This window comes from Dendrobates tinctorius, unplaced genomic scaffold (assembly GCF_039654945.1).
Source record: "Dendrobates tinctorius isolate UK_male_01 unplaced genomic scaffold, ASM3965494v1 ptg000143l, whole genome shotgun sequence".
Lineage (NCBI taxonomy): Eukaryota > Metazoa > Chordata > Amphibia > Anura > Dendrobatidae > Dendrobates > Dendrobates tinctorius.
Window position 1 is genome coordinate 16,722,154 of NW_027361810.1, and position 14,915 is coordinate 16,737,068.

The following is a 14,915-nucleotide window of genomic DNA, read 5'->3' on the forward strand; positions in this document are numbered from 1 at the left end:
GCCAGAAAACCTTTTTAAAGAAGTGAATAAAACATGAAATAAATGCGGAGCGAGCCATATTTGCCTATTTTTTGTCACAAAATTGGGTCATAATTCTGCCAAATTTATAGTAAATCTTTCCTGTAAATAGTCTGATCCATATTGAACCCATTGAACATAATCAAATGCAACAGAATGCTGCAGGGATCCAAGTGCATAATATAATTTTATGGTCGAATACGACGCGCTATTGAGATATTGGACGTGGTACCCCATAGTGACAGATTGAAACCCAAGAGTACAAAAGAGCCTTAAGCGTGCACCATGTGGACAAGAAGAGGGATTTACACTTACGAGCACATAGTGAACATATAATAGGCCAACGTGAAGTGGACAATCGCCCCTCGCGCTCCAGAAAAGAATAATGCTGTAATTACTGGTGGTTTAATTTGAAGTGCAGATTAAATAATTCATCCACCTATTAAATGCTGTGCGGCACTTTGAATATTGAATTCTTTTCTTTTCTTCTTTGTACACGTATATTTCAATAAATTAGCCTATCCAGAAATAAAATAAACTCATGAATTATTTTTTAATGGAATCTGTTACAAGATTTAGACAACAAGCTGCATACATATGTAAATAGATCTCTCAGACCTGATAAGATTGGTGTACTAACTTTGAACATTGATATCAGAATGGCTGTATAACTTTTTTTTTAAATTTAACCACCTAACTTGATTTACAGTATCCCTCATTTCTGCTGTGTTGAATCTCTCTCTTTCACAGGAGTATTGTAATGACAGGCATGAGGGTCTTCAGCAGACCCTCGACTGTCATGACAATTCATCAGCGCCCCGTTAACATATGACATTAGCGCCGATGGGAGCGTTGAACGGTGCGTGCCGCTGTCGGCTCGAGTTAAATCCCGCTGTTAAAGATTGACAGCGGGGTTTAACTATTGCAGGCACAGCACTGCTCCACCCATGGCTGTTAGAGGCACATGATGGCTGATTCAATCAGCTATTATGTGCAGGGAAATATGAGCTCGGCTTCTGAGCCTGCATTCAAAGTCAGGGAGCCGGCATATGACGTGTCGGTACGTCATATGTCAGTAAGTAGTTAGGGGGCATACGTAATGTTGAAGCCCTCTGCATTTAAAGTTTTGTTTATAATCATATTCAGAAAGTCCTAATCAATTAACAGGGACCTCCTGCCCCTACAGATGTGATTTTTCTTATCCAACCACTTCCATTAGCAAATCCGTAGATGTGACTAACTTACCAAAACTTATAATTGCCTGATATATACGTTAACTTTTGCCAAGTCCAAGTGAGTGTGATCAGACTGGGGGCGTGTACTTTTCCCCCTGTATGATGGTGACCAATCATAAGCAAGCAGCAAGATGGTAGAAAATACCATAGATTAAAGCAGGATTCTCAGTGTGTGAGACGTATAACAGACAGCCCAGATATCCTAGTCTAGCCTCCTGCATGATTAGAAAGCACCAATGATTAATATCTTTCAGAAAAGGTCTGTTTGGGAGGAGGGGCAGCACTATCAGTTCTCCTCTTCTCATAGCACTGTCAGCTCCACCACACTGCCTGTGTGGAGCTGAGGGAATAAAGTGTCGGTAATAACATTAATGTCTGTTGTGCTGAACTTGTGCTTGCTTAAAGTCTTTAAAGGGGTGTGTTCTTCTTCTACAGTGTGTTGCTGCCTGCTGTTTTTGGAGCAGCACATACAGGGAGAAAAAATACATGCCCCCGGTGAAAACTCTCTGATAAAACCCAGTTTGACGTAACAAGAGTTAACTCATTAGGTACCAAATACTTTGATTACAAAAATCTCGGAGAGGGGAAATAAAAAAACAACAAACAAAAACGTTTTATTCTGTCTGCTCTGCAGCCACTATTACATTGTGTGTCCAGTACAGCATGAACATTTTGGTTAACGGTCCTCTTTAGGACTCACCTCGTTTAAAAATTAATTGGAAACATCCACATTTCCTTTAAATAGCCATACAAAAATAATTTTAAAGCTGAATAATAGCATTACATTTGAAGAAGAGGCCCTGGTGTCATACTGTATATGCATCATCTCTAAACCTCACTGCAGTATAATTAGTGCACCTGCATCTTTAACCCTTGGCTGCTTCAACCCGACACAAGAGTTCCCACATCAACATCAGTCCATAACCTTCTCCAGAAAGCAGAACTTCATCTATTAGTGCTACTTTTCTGTTTTAAACCCCTTAGTGACATAAGCCGTACATGTAAATCAACTGTGCGCACCTTTCATATGAAATGGGCTCAGTAACTGAGCTTGCTCCATGCAATGCATGCGCCTCCTGCATTATACAGCCCGTACCCAACATCAACAATTTAACTCTTTAATGCGTAGCTACTGCTGCATTTAGGATGTTAAGTAATGGGAAGGTGCATTTCCAGTTTTCATGGCAAGCCTGAAAAACAAAAAAAGTTTTTCTGATCAAAGGCAAATTTATTTTCTGCAAGTTTTGTATCAGTAATAAATCAAACAAAAACAAATAAACTGTACATTTGGTATCTGTATATCTGTACTGACCAAGAGGACAAGGCTACCAGGTTAATTTTTGGAAGGAAGGGAAAAAAGGATAAAAAATAACTAAACAAAGAATAGTCGCGTCTCTAGTTGGTTAATGTCTTGTGGCTTACCTTTGAATATAAAATATATACCTCCAAGGACCTTTCTCCTGCGCGCTCCACAAAACAACCTTGTGATTTCATTGTGAAATTCACTTGGCCAGTTTATCCAGGTGAGCAGACAGGTCTGTTTCCCCTGATGACAGATCTGCAAGTGACACACTTTTCTCATTCCGACCTTAAAGAGAACCTTTAAGAAGGGGTTAAGAAAAGTGTTAATTGTCACATTTGGCACTTATTTTATTCCTACTGTTCCCCTGAATGTTACTTTTCTTTTTAATCTGCCATAAAATTCCATACATATGATAGCGGGTTGTTGTTTAGTGCTTCTTTTGATTGAATTTACAAGAGGGCATTGCTTATAGGATAATTATGCAAAGCAGCCAAAGGACACGCCCCAGAGGATCTAATGAGCAACGCCCACTTAGTAAAAAAGAAATAAAAACTGGGATTAAATAAAAAGGCCCAATTTTCTGCCATGGTGCAGCAGATTTAAAAGACAAAATAATACTTAGGGGAGTAGCAGGAATAAAATTAAACCAACTGGTCACTTTTTTGCCTTGAAGACCGTTTCTCTTTACATAAACTTTAAACACCTGCCTTTTCTGCTATGTGCAAACCCCTTGGATTTTCCTCCCTTTTTTTCTCCTAAAGGAAACAACCTTTCCATTGCCTTCTATCTAAGTGATGGGTAGCACGGTGGCTCAGTGGTTAGCGCTGGAGTTCTGGGTTCAAATCCCACCAAGGACAACATCTGCAAGGAGTTTGCGTGGGTTTCTCCGGGTACTCCAGTTTCCTCCCACATTCCAAAGACATACTGATAGGGAATTTAGATTGTGAGAACTGCGGAATATGTTAGCGCTATATAAACATAAAGATTATTATTAAGTGTCCCCTTCTCTTACCCCCAATGTGCCTGCTAGAATCCTCATCGTGCCCCTCGCTCAGCTCTGCTCTCACCTCGCTCCGCGACTCTCATGTTGCTCTTTTCCTACCAATTTCACAAACTAAAATAAGTAAAACTAATAGAATGGAATTTTTGGAACCTCAACAAGATGACAACTTATTATATTTACTGCCGATTCTTTTATTTTCATGACTGACACTAGTTTATTTTCACACATCTTCGGATGGTGAAACCAATGCTGATGATGTTCCTTCCTTACTTGTCATAAGTGATAACATGTCCCTGATTGTTGGGGATATTACTGTGTCTGACAAAGTTTACATCTCTTGTTACTCGAGCCTTATCCTTAAATGAAGATTTAGAGGATAATGAGAGTATTTTGTACGTTGTTTTCTCCTCCTGCAGGCGATATGGAAACTTACGGTAATAAAGAATGAGGTTAACGCTCGTCTTATGGAGAAGTTTATTCCATGTAGTTATTATTCTCCCCAAAGGTTTAATGCGCAGAGAAAAAATCTAAATAAATAATGAAAAAAACATTATTTTCTGATTTCCTTTAATACAGGCTCATTATGGGCACAGAGTCTTTGTGATTCCTCGGGAGCGAGGCATAAGAGTATGTGCACATGTTGAGTATTTGCACCAGATTTTTATGCATAAAAAAAATATTGTCACGAAAATGCTGCATACATTATGCATGTTTTGATATGTTTTTTCTGTGTTTTTTTACTTGTGCATTTTTTCCCCATTCATTTCAAAAATTGACAAACCACAGATTTGAAAAAATCGCTTTGAACGTTCAAATCAGCAAGGAAAACGTTAATAACGTATGAAAGATTTCATAAATTTCACTTACTTTGGAGGTACTGTAACACACTGCATTTATTTTTAGGTAAAAATATGAAGGGATAAAAAAGGGGCAAAAACGCAGTGTGTGAACAAGTCCTAAAGCCTAGCGGTGTAGCATTTACTAATCTGACATATATAGCATAAAGCAGCAAGATATCTTATTGCAAAAAATTGTCCCTTGATGTGTGACTTGGCCTGCTCACTGTCTTGTGCTGTGTTAAAGGGAACCTGATAGCTGATATATACTGCCCGATCCACAGGCAGCATGTGTCAGTGGTTGCTCAATTCCAGCCATATATGTTTAGTTCTGAAATACTGTGGCATTTTAGTGAAAATCATAGTTTAATAGCCATCGGGGATTGAGCTGCACAAGAGACTAGTCGGACAGGTGGGTCCCTGGTGGCTTTCCTCTGCCCTCCTCCCTCAAGTGACAAGTACCTTCCTTTACACACATGCAGAGATAGATCTGTCACTTCAGGCAGGGGGTGGGGAGAAGCCCACAGTCATGCATAGGGGCAATACACGTTATTGACCTCAAAGGTGTGCGGCACCCAACATGTGACCACATGAGGACAAATATTAGCCTCAGCGCCTGTCACAGGTATGTCAGGTATGACAGACAGACATTCTGGATCCGGCTGTAAAAGGTCATAGCGCTTGGTTCTGCAAGCACCTTCTTGATCTTTGCTTCTCTGTTGTGGAGTGATATCCTTCTCCCCCTAGGACCTAGCGGTGACCTCCACCTTCTGCTGCTGATTGACACACCCTTGCTGGATGATTAAATACCTTTAGTCTCTTCAGTAAGGTGCTGGTGATAATTCTATTTTCCTCTGTCCTGGTTGGTAGAGCTAATATTTTCTTGGAGTACTCTTGGAAGATTGTTGGCATGATCTCTCTTGTGTCTTCGCAATGTAAGTGTATACCCTTGTTTGCTTACCCGTGTTGTCTTTAGTTGTAGTGGTGGCTGACTGGAAATTCACCCCATCCCTCCCCTATCCAGGGCCTATTACTAGGTGCAGTCAGGGATTAGGCTTCTGCTGGGCGATCGATGCAGAACATATTTAGGAATGTTAGGGGAGTCAAGGTGTTGCAGATCTGCCTAGGGGCCTCCACTCCCATCTTTTCTAGTGTTTGAGCTTCTCCACCCTCTTTCCTTTGTCGTGCATCTAGCTGCTCCTTCACCCAGCATGATAACACCCTACGGAAGTGTCAAATGAACTTAAGACTGGTGCAGAGGAGTAGAAAGCTGTGGCGGATGTGTAGGCAGTGTAAGGAGAGGTGAGCAAAATGTAGTTTATTATTTGAACCTCTTTGTGACCATCAAAAAAGACACCATAATAGCCTCTGCCTTGACACAATTTTGCTATATTGATGTTAATCAAATACTCAAAATTTTGGATTGTCCAAAATTTTGGGAAAATTCTTAACAAACTCGATTCTTTACAGATCAATCTGAGCATGTCTAGATACCAGTATTATAAATATGGTAGAACTTCACAGGAGTACAATGATAGAGGATTCCCAGGCTTTCAGAAGGTCCAAGTTGGCAAATTGCAACTTCTCTACATAGAAGGCACCATTGTCAAAAGAGAAGCCAAAACGTGTTAACTCCGATCACTGCAGGTAGAGGCACGTGCTTCCTATTTTACACAGCCCGTGCCAGTTGTGTATGGAACATGCTCAGCTCCTGAGCCCACTTCATATGTGCTAGAGATGTGATGTGACACTTATTTAGAGATACAGTGAAAGAAAAATAAATAATAATAATAACTCATTATTATTATTACTCATACAACTATAATAATAATAACAATAATAATAATTATATATCTAGCAAAAATAAATAATAATAATAATAATAAATATAATAACACTAATAAAAATAATATTATAATAATAATAAACTGTAATGATACTAACATTAATAATAATAATAATAATAATATTAATAATGATGCAACATTTTGAAACTGAAAAAATGTTACGGTTGCTCTTACTCATTCCTATCTGGACCATTGCAACTCTCTTCTGATCGGTTTCCTGTAACCAAACTTTCTCCTATGCAATCCATCCTGAATGCGGCAGTCAGGGTTGTATTTTTTTTCCAGCCGCTTCACCGATGCCTCCACCCTGTGACAGTTATTGCACTGGTTACCCATCTGCTACATAATACAAAACAAACTTATCTCTCTCACCCAAAAAGCTCTTCACAGTTCTGCACCACCCTATATATCATCCCTTATATTTCTGTGTGGCGCCCCCAGGAGTACGGTCGCCACACTTGCTTTGCCTTCCTCCAGGGGAAGATAATGCCAGGCTTGGAGACAATGATGGGACTCTCTCACAGTCAATCCATGCATACAACACAGTTCCCCTCCTGGTCAGCAGGGGGAGCTCTGACCCAGGATTGAGGGGAGGAGTGATCCCTGAGGGCCAGGAGGAAGAAGGTTCAGTTAGTCTGAGGAGGGTGAAGTGTGCAGACGGAGAATGGGAAGCTGGAGGTTGAGCTGCAGCAGGTGAGCTCCCTCAGCTTGAGAGCGCACAGAACTGGAGTCGGGTCTCCACGGTGGTACGGGTACTAACGACCCTGCCACAGATACCCGAGGAGTAGGAGGCTGTAGATGCCCTGCTCCCATTGAAGACTTGAGGCACAACAGCAAAATGGATAGAGAGCCGGGGATTCAGAGAGTGAGAGGAGTCCCAAAGAGAGAGGCTACAGCTGTCTGCCGTGCAAGTGGAAGTCTAGGAACATTTGACAGGAGGAACTTCAGAGTAACTAAGGACTGGAGTGCTTCACACACACAGCGCTATTAGGGAGACTGCACAGCCCGTCTGAGAGAGAGAATCCCTGAGTTGCTTCCAGGCTAGCCTGCTCCAACACCATCTGTGATCAGGACCCTGGACTGCAGTTACCAAGTAAAGGTACAGAAATTGCACCCCACTGTGTTGTGTCTGCTTCCTAACCTGTCGGCAATGCTACACCCCTGTGCCCATCACCTATACACTGCCCTGGGGTTACAGCTTCACCTGTGGGGAGCTACACCATCTAAGCTGCGACACACCATCAGCCACAGAGGATCTGCACGCAGCGTTGGCTAACACCTCACTTGCTAAATACCACGGGTGGCGTCACGAACTTTACATTACAATCCAACACCACCGCCATTGATATTGGGCACCCAGGGCCACGGACTGGGTCACCGCTGCTGTGACACATTCCCGCCTTGACACCGGCCCGGTACAGAGTACCCCGCTGCCCTGGGTGTGCGAGGGTGACCCATCTGTATCACCCTACCCATGCTCTCCAACCTGCAACTCATCTAAGACTAACATCCTCCATAATACGAACGTCGCACCTTCTTCTCCAAGACTTCTCTCATGCTGCACCAGTTTTCTTGAATGCACTACCCCAAACAATCTGACTGATATCTAGTCCCCATGTTTTTAAATAAGCTTTAACCCCTTAAAGTATCACAGTGATCAAAATAAAAAAAGTAAAAAAAAAAGCACACACACACTAATACATAATAAAATTTTTAATTTTTTTTCAAATTTTTCATTAGGGCTAGGGTTAGGGTTAAAATTAGGGTTAAAATTAGGGTTAGGGCTAGGGTTGGGGCTAGGGTTAGGGTTAGAATTAGGGTGTGTGCACACGTTGCAGATTTTGCTGCGTATCCGCAGCAGATTTTGTCCTGCGGATCCGCAGCAGTTTCTGCTGCGGTGTACAGTACCATTCTAATTTATCTAAAATGAAATCCGCAGTACACATGCTGCAGATTTTTCCGCGTGGATTTGCTGCGGTTTCAAATCCACAGCATGTCAATTCTTTGTGCGGATTCTGCTGCGGTTTGGCACCTGCTCAATGACAGGGTGTCAAACCACAGGGGAAATCCGCAGGCAAAACAGCAGAAAAACTGCAGATAATCCTGCGGATTTACCTGCGATTTTTCTGAAATCTGCGGGGAAAAATCTGCAGAGCATTACGCAGCGTGTGCACACACCCTTAGGGTTAGGGTGTGCACACGCTGCGGATTCTGCTGCGGATTTTTCCGCATAGATTTGGCTAAATCCACAGGTAAATCCGCAGGTCAAATAACCTGCATTTTACCTGCGGATTGCAGATTAGCCTGCATTTTTCCCCTGCGGTTTGACACCTGTAATGGAGCAGGTGTCAGACCGCTATGAATTCTGCATAAAGAAGTGACATGTGGCGGATTTCAAACCACAGCAAATCTGCACAGAAAAATCCGCAGTGTGTGCATTGCATTTTTCATTTTCCATAGAAAATGAAGGTACTGTACAACGCAGCAGAAACTGCTGCGGATCCGCAGGGCCAAATCTGCTGCGGATCCGCAGCAGAATCCACAACGTGTGCACAGACCCTTAGAATTAGGGTTAGGGTAAGGCTAGTTTCACACTAGCGTATACCCGAGGTGCGGAGGGCTGCAAACTTCCTCTGTGCAGCTTCGTCCACGGCCGCACCTCCTCCCGTAAGCTCCACCTACTTCGGCATGCGTACCCTATCTTTTGCATTGGGTATGCAGGCCATGCCGATGTATGCGGATGCCTCCGCATGTGTCGTTTTGACAGTGCGGCGACCACACCAAAATGCAACATGTTGCTTTCAACGCGGGTCACCGCACCGTCAAAATGACGCATGCGGAGGCATCCGCATACATCGGCACAGCCTGCATACCTAATGCAAAAGATAGGGTACGCATGCCGAAGTAGGTGGAGCTTACAGGAGGAGGTGCGGCTGTGGGCGGAGCTGCATAGAGAGTCTGCAGCCCTCCGCACCTCGCCCGTACGCTAGTGTGAAACTAGCCTAAGAATGATTTTTTATTTTCACGGCTCTGCATTTATAAACTTCTGTGAAGCACTTGGGGGTTCAAAGTGCTCACCACTAGAGTTGAGCGATACCGTCCGATACTTCAAAGTATCGTATCGGATGGTATCGGCCGATCTTTAAAAAAAGTATCGGTATCGCCGATTCCGATACCGGAAGTCCCATTCAAGTCTATGGGACTTCCGGTATCGGAATAAGAAAAACCCTTTCCTGCCCTTGTACAGCCTCTCTGAGGTCTGTACGGGCCTTTCGGGGGGCTGTGCCGGCCTGCCAGGGGGTCTGTGCAGGCTCCGGTGGTCTGTGCCGGCCTGCCGGTGGTCTGTGCAGGCTCCGGGGGGCTGTGCCGGCCTGCCGGGGGGCTGTGCCAGCCTGCCGGGGGGCTGTGCCGGCCTGCCGGGGGGCTGTGCCGGCCTGCCGGTGGTCTGTGCAGGCTCCGGGGGTCTGTGCAGGCATCGTCCGATGGGACTACAAGTCCCATCGGGCGATGCTTGCTACCATGACAGTGATTGACACATTAGCCAATGATGGGACAGTAGTAGTCCCATCATCCGGCTAATGTGTTAAATGTAAAAAAAAAAAAAAAAAAAAAAAATTACATGCTACATACATACAATATGCATACTACATACATGCTACATTCATACTACATACTACATACATGCTACATTCATACTACATAAATACTACATGCAACATACATACTACATATATACTACATGCATGCTACATACATACCACATATATACTACATATATACTACATGCATGCTACATGCATGCTACATGCTACATACATAACACATATATACTACATACATACTACATGCTACATACATACCATATACATACTACATGCATGCTACATACATACTACATGCATGCTACATACATACTACATGCTACATACATACTACATATATACTACATGCATGCTACATACATACTACATGCTACATACATACCATATACATACTACATGCATGCTACATACATACTACATGCATGCTACATACATACTACATGCTACATACTACATATATACTACATGCATGCTACATACATACTACATGCTACATACATACTACATATATACTACATGCATGCTACATACTACATGCTACATACATACTACATACATACTACATGCTACATACATACCACATATATACTACATACATACAATACATTCATACAATACATACATAGACATACAGTACATATAACATAGAGTAACATACTTACCAATACTTGTCACATTGTTCCCCGAAGCCATTGTCTTTTCCGGGATAAATATTAACATAACAAACCACAAAAATACTCACCCACGATCCGAAGCAGTCCACGAGTGTGTCCCACGACGATCTTGGGTAGAGAACTGCAGCATCAGATGATGCTGCCATTCTCTACGGGCTGCAGGAATCCAATGACGGAAGGTAGGTATCCTTCCGCACTGTATTCCTCCGCCACTTAAAAAAAAAAAAAGTCCCTAGTCTCACTTTATGCCATTGCTGTGTGGGAAATTCCCACGCAGCAATGGCATAAAGTGAGACTAGGGACTTTTTTTTTTAAGTGGCGGAGGAATACAGTGCGGAAGGATACCTACCTTCCGTCATTGGATTCCTGCAGCCCGTAGAGAACGGCAGCATCATCTGATGCTGCAGTTCTCTACCCAAGATCGTCGTGGGACACACTCGTGGACTGCTTCGGATCGTGGGTGAGTATTTTTGTGGTTTGTTATGTTAATATTTATCCCGGAAAAGACAATGGCTTCGGGGAACAATGTGACAAGTATTGGTAAGTATGTTACTCTATGTTATATGTACTGTATGTCTATGTATGTATTGTATGAATGTATTGTATGTATGTAGTATATATGTGGTATGTATGTAGCATGTAGTATGTATGTAGTATGTATGTAGCATGTAGTATGTAGCATGCATGTAGTATATATGTAGTATGTAGCATGTAGTATGTATGTAGCATGCATGTAGTATATATGTAGTATGTAGTATGTATGTAGTATGTATGTGGTATGTATGTAGCATGTAGTATGTATGTAGCATGCATGTAGTATGTATGTAGCATGCATGTAGTATGTATGTAGCATGCATGTAGTATGTATGTAGTATGTATGTAGTATGTATGTAGCATGCAGTATGTATGTAGCATGTATGTAGTATGTATGTAGTATATATGTAGTATGTATGTAGCATGTAGTATGTATGTAGCATGCATGTAGTATATATGTAGTATGTATGTAGCATGCATGTAGTATGTATGTAGTATGTATGTAGTATGTATGTAGCATGCAGTATGTATGTAGCATGTATGTAGTATGTATGTAGCATGTAGTATGTATGTAGCATGCATGTAGCATGTATGTAGTATGTATGTAGCATGTAGTATGTATGTAGCATGCATGTAGTATGTATGTAGTATTTTTTTTTTTTTTTTTTTTTTTTTTAACATTTAACACATTAGCCGGATGATGGGACTACTACTGTCCCATCATTGGCTAATGTGTCAATCACTGTCATGGTAGCAGGCATCGCCCGATGGGACTTGTAGTCCCATCGGACGATGCTTGCACAGACCCCCGGACATCAGCACAGCCCCCCGGCAGGCCGGCACAGCCCCCCGGCAGGCCGGTACAGACCCCCACAGGGTGCACAGACCACCGGCAGGCCGGTACAGACCCCGGGCAGTCCACACAGCCCCCCGGCAGGCCGGCACAGCCCCCCGGCAGGCCGGCACAGCCCCCCGGCAGGCCGGCAGAGACCCCCGGAAGGCCCGAAATGACGGCGCATCATGATGCGCACACACCGCGCATCATGATGACGTCAGGCCGTCAATCAACTGAACTTCCGATTCCGATGCCGAATTCCGATATTGAAAAAATATCGGAAGTCGGTATCGGAATTCCGATACAGCAAGTATCGGCCGATACCCGATACTTGCGGTATCGGAATGCTCAACACTACTCACCACACATCTAGATAATTTCCTTGGGGGGGTCTAGTTTCCAAAATGGGGTCACTTGTGGGGGGGTTCCACAGTTTAGGTACATCAGGGGCTCTGCAAATGCAACATGACGCCCCCAGAACATTCCATCAAAGTCTGCATTCCAAAACGTCACTGCTTCCCTTCCAGGCTCTCCCATGTGCCCAAACAGTGGTTCCCCCCCACATATGGGGAATCAGCGTACTCAGGACAAACTGCACAACACCTTTTGTGGACCAATTTCTCCTGTTACCCTAAGGAAAATAAAAAATAGTGGGCTAAGAGATCATTTTTGAGAAAAAGAAAATTATTTTTTATTTTCATTGCTCTGCGTTATAAACTTCTGTGAAGCACTTGGAGGTTCAAAGTGCTCACCACACATCTAGATAAGTTCCTTAAGGGGTCTAGTTTCCAAAATGGGGTCACTTGTGGGGGGTTTCCAATGTTCAGGCACATCAGGGCATCTCCAAACACGACATGGCGTCCAATCTTAATTCCAGCCAATTCTGCATTGAAAAAGTCAAACGGTGCTCCTTCCCTTCTGAGCTCTGCCGTGTGCCCAAAGAGTGGTTTACTCCTGCATATGGGGTATGGGCGTACTCAGGACAAATTGCACAACAACTTTGGGGGTCTAATTTCTCCTGTTATCCTTGTAAAAATAAAAATTTTGGGGCGAAAAAATCATTTTTGTGGGAAAAAAAGGATTTTTATTTTCACGGCTCTACGTTATAAACTTCTGTGAAGCACTTGGAGGTTCAACGTGCTCACCACACATCTAGATAAGTTCCTTAAGGGGTCTAGTTTCCAAAATGGGGTCACTTGTGGGGTGTTTTGACTGTTTAGGCACATCAGAGGCTCTCTAAATGCAACATGGCATCAAAGCTCAAATCCAGCCAATTCTGCGTTGAAAAAGTCAAACGGCGCTCCTTCTGTTCCAATCCCTGCCGTGTGCCCAAAAAGTGGTTTACCCCCACATATGTGGTATCGGCGTATTCAGGAGAATTTTCTCAACGGATTTTTTGGTTCATTTTCTTTTCTAACACTTGTGAAAATAAAAAAAAAATGTTCTAAATTAATTTTTTTGCAAAAAAAAGTTAAATGTTAATTTTTTTCTTCAACATGGCTTCAGTACCTGTGAAGAACAAAAAGGGTTAATAAACTTCTTGAATGTGGTTTTGAGCACCTTGAGGGGTCCAGTTTTTAGAATGGTGTCACTTTTGAGTATTTTCTGCCATGTACACCCCTCAAAATGACTTTAAATATGATGTGGTCCCTAAAAAAATAGTTTTGTAAATTTTGTTGTAAAAATGAGAAATCGCTGCCCAACTTTTAAACCTTATAACTTCCTAACAAAAAAAAATTTGCTTCTAAAATTGTGCTGATGTAAAGTAGACATGTGGAAAATGTTACTTATTAAGAAATTTGCGTGACACATCTCTGTGATTTAAGGGCATAGAAATTTAAAGTTTGAAAATTGCAAAATTTAAAAAATTTTCGCCATATTTCACTTTTTTTCATGAATAAACACAAGACATATCGAAGAAATTTTACCACTAACATGAAGTAAAATATGTGATGAAAAAAACAATCTCAGAATCAGCGGGATCCGTTAAAACACTCCAGAGTTATAGCCTCATAAAGAGACAGTGGTCAGAATTGTAAAAATTTGGCCCGGTCATTAAGCTGCAAAATGGCTCTGTCACTAAGGGGTTAAAAACACATCTCTTTAGACAGGACTATCGCCTCAACTCACTAATATTAATATAACTCTCCCTTTTTCCCTCCTTCTAAATGTTAATCACAATCTGCTCCCTCCTATTCATCTGTCTCCACATCCTCCATGCACCTGATAGCACACAGCAACTCCTCTTAAAAAAGCAAACAAAACCCAAGATAAAAACATAAAAAGCAAACACCCTGCAGTGAATAAAAACACAGCAATAGTGCATGAAAATAACAAACAGTGTTTAGTTAGTTAACATAACTTTAATCCAAAAAATATTAAAGCCATCCCACCAAATCACGGTGATCCTATTAGGGATGGTCCTAACTTCTAGTATTAAAACCTTACCATTTTCAAGTGACCTACATATGAATAAGGGCTGAGAAGGACTGAGACCAGGCCCGGATTGGCAATATAACCAACCGGGCATTTTCCCGCTGGGCCGCTGTCACGTGGGCCGCGGGCGGCAGCGCCCGATCATCTGGCCGCTTGCCAGCTGCTGCGGCCACTGTTGCTCCTGCCGCTGGCCCTCTGCGGGCACGGCGGTGATAGTTTCAAGTTCCTCCCGCACTGCAGGGAGATAAGCCGCCACACCCCCCTTCCTCGCCTTAGCATGAGACCCCCTCCCCCCCGCAGCCACTCACAGTGTCGCACTCGCTTGCATGCTCGCTCTGTTCGCAGGACCTGTGATGAGGTCACAGGAGGGGAGGAGTCAGGGGGGGTCACATGATCAGGAGCCTTTGTCCAGACCCCCGATCATGTCACCCCTGACTCCGCCCCTCCTGTGACCTCATCACAGGTCCTGTGCACTCAGCCTTGCCTCTACCGTCTGCAAGACTCTGCTACTTTGCTGTTGTCATGGTGCTGGTTGAGGTAAGTATGTGTGGGGTCAGGATTTACAGTGTGGATGTAGCAGAGCCGTGTGTGT

The 14,915-nt window shown here is 43.0% G+C and overlaps 1 long non-coding RNA gene across 1 annotated transcript; it reads right to left on the minus strand.

Annotated features, from left to right (window-relative positions):
* Nucleotides 1-1,626: 1,626 nt before the first annotated feature.
* LOC141049095 (uncharacterized) lies at nt 1,627-14,688 on the minus strand. Its single transcript, XR_012220248.1, has 4 exons — nt 14,632-14,688; nt 6,417-6,549; nt 3,993-4,086; nt 1,627-2,443 (listed from the first exon to the last, which is right to left on the minus strand). It is a non-coding gene; the product is annotated as an uncharacterized lncRNA (long non-coding RNA).
* Between the last annotated feature and the right edge of the window lie 227 nt (nt 14,689-14,915).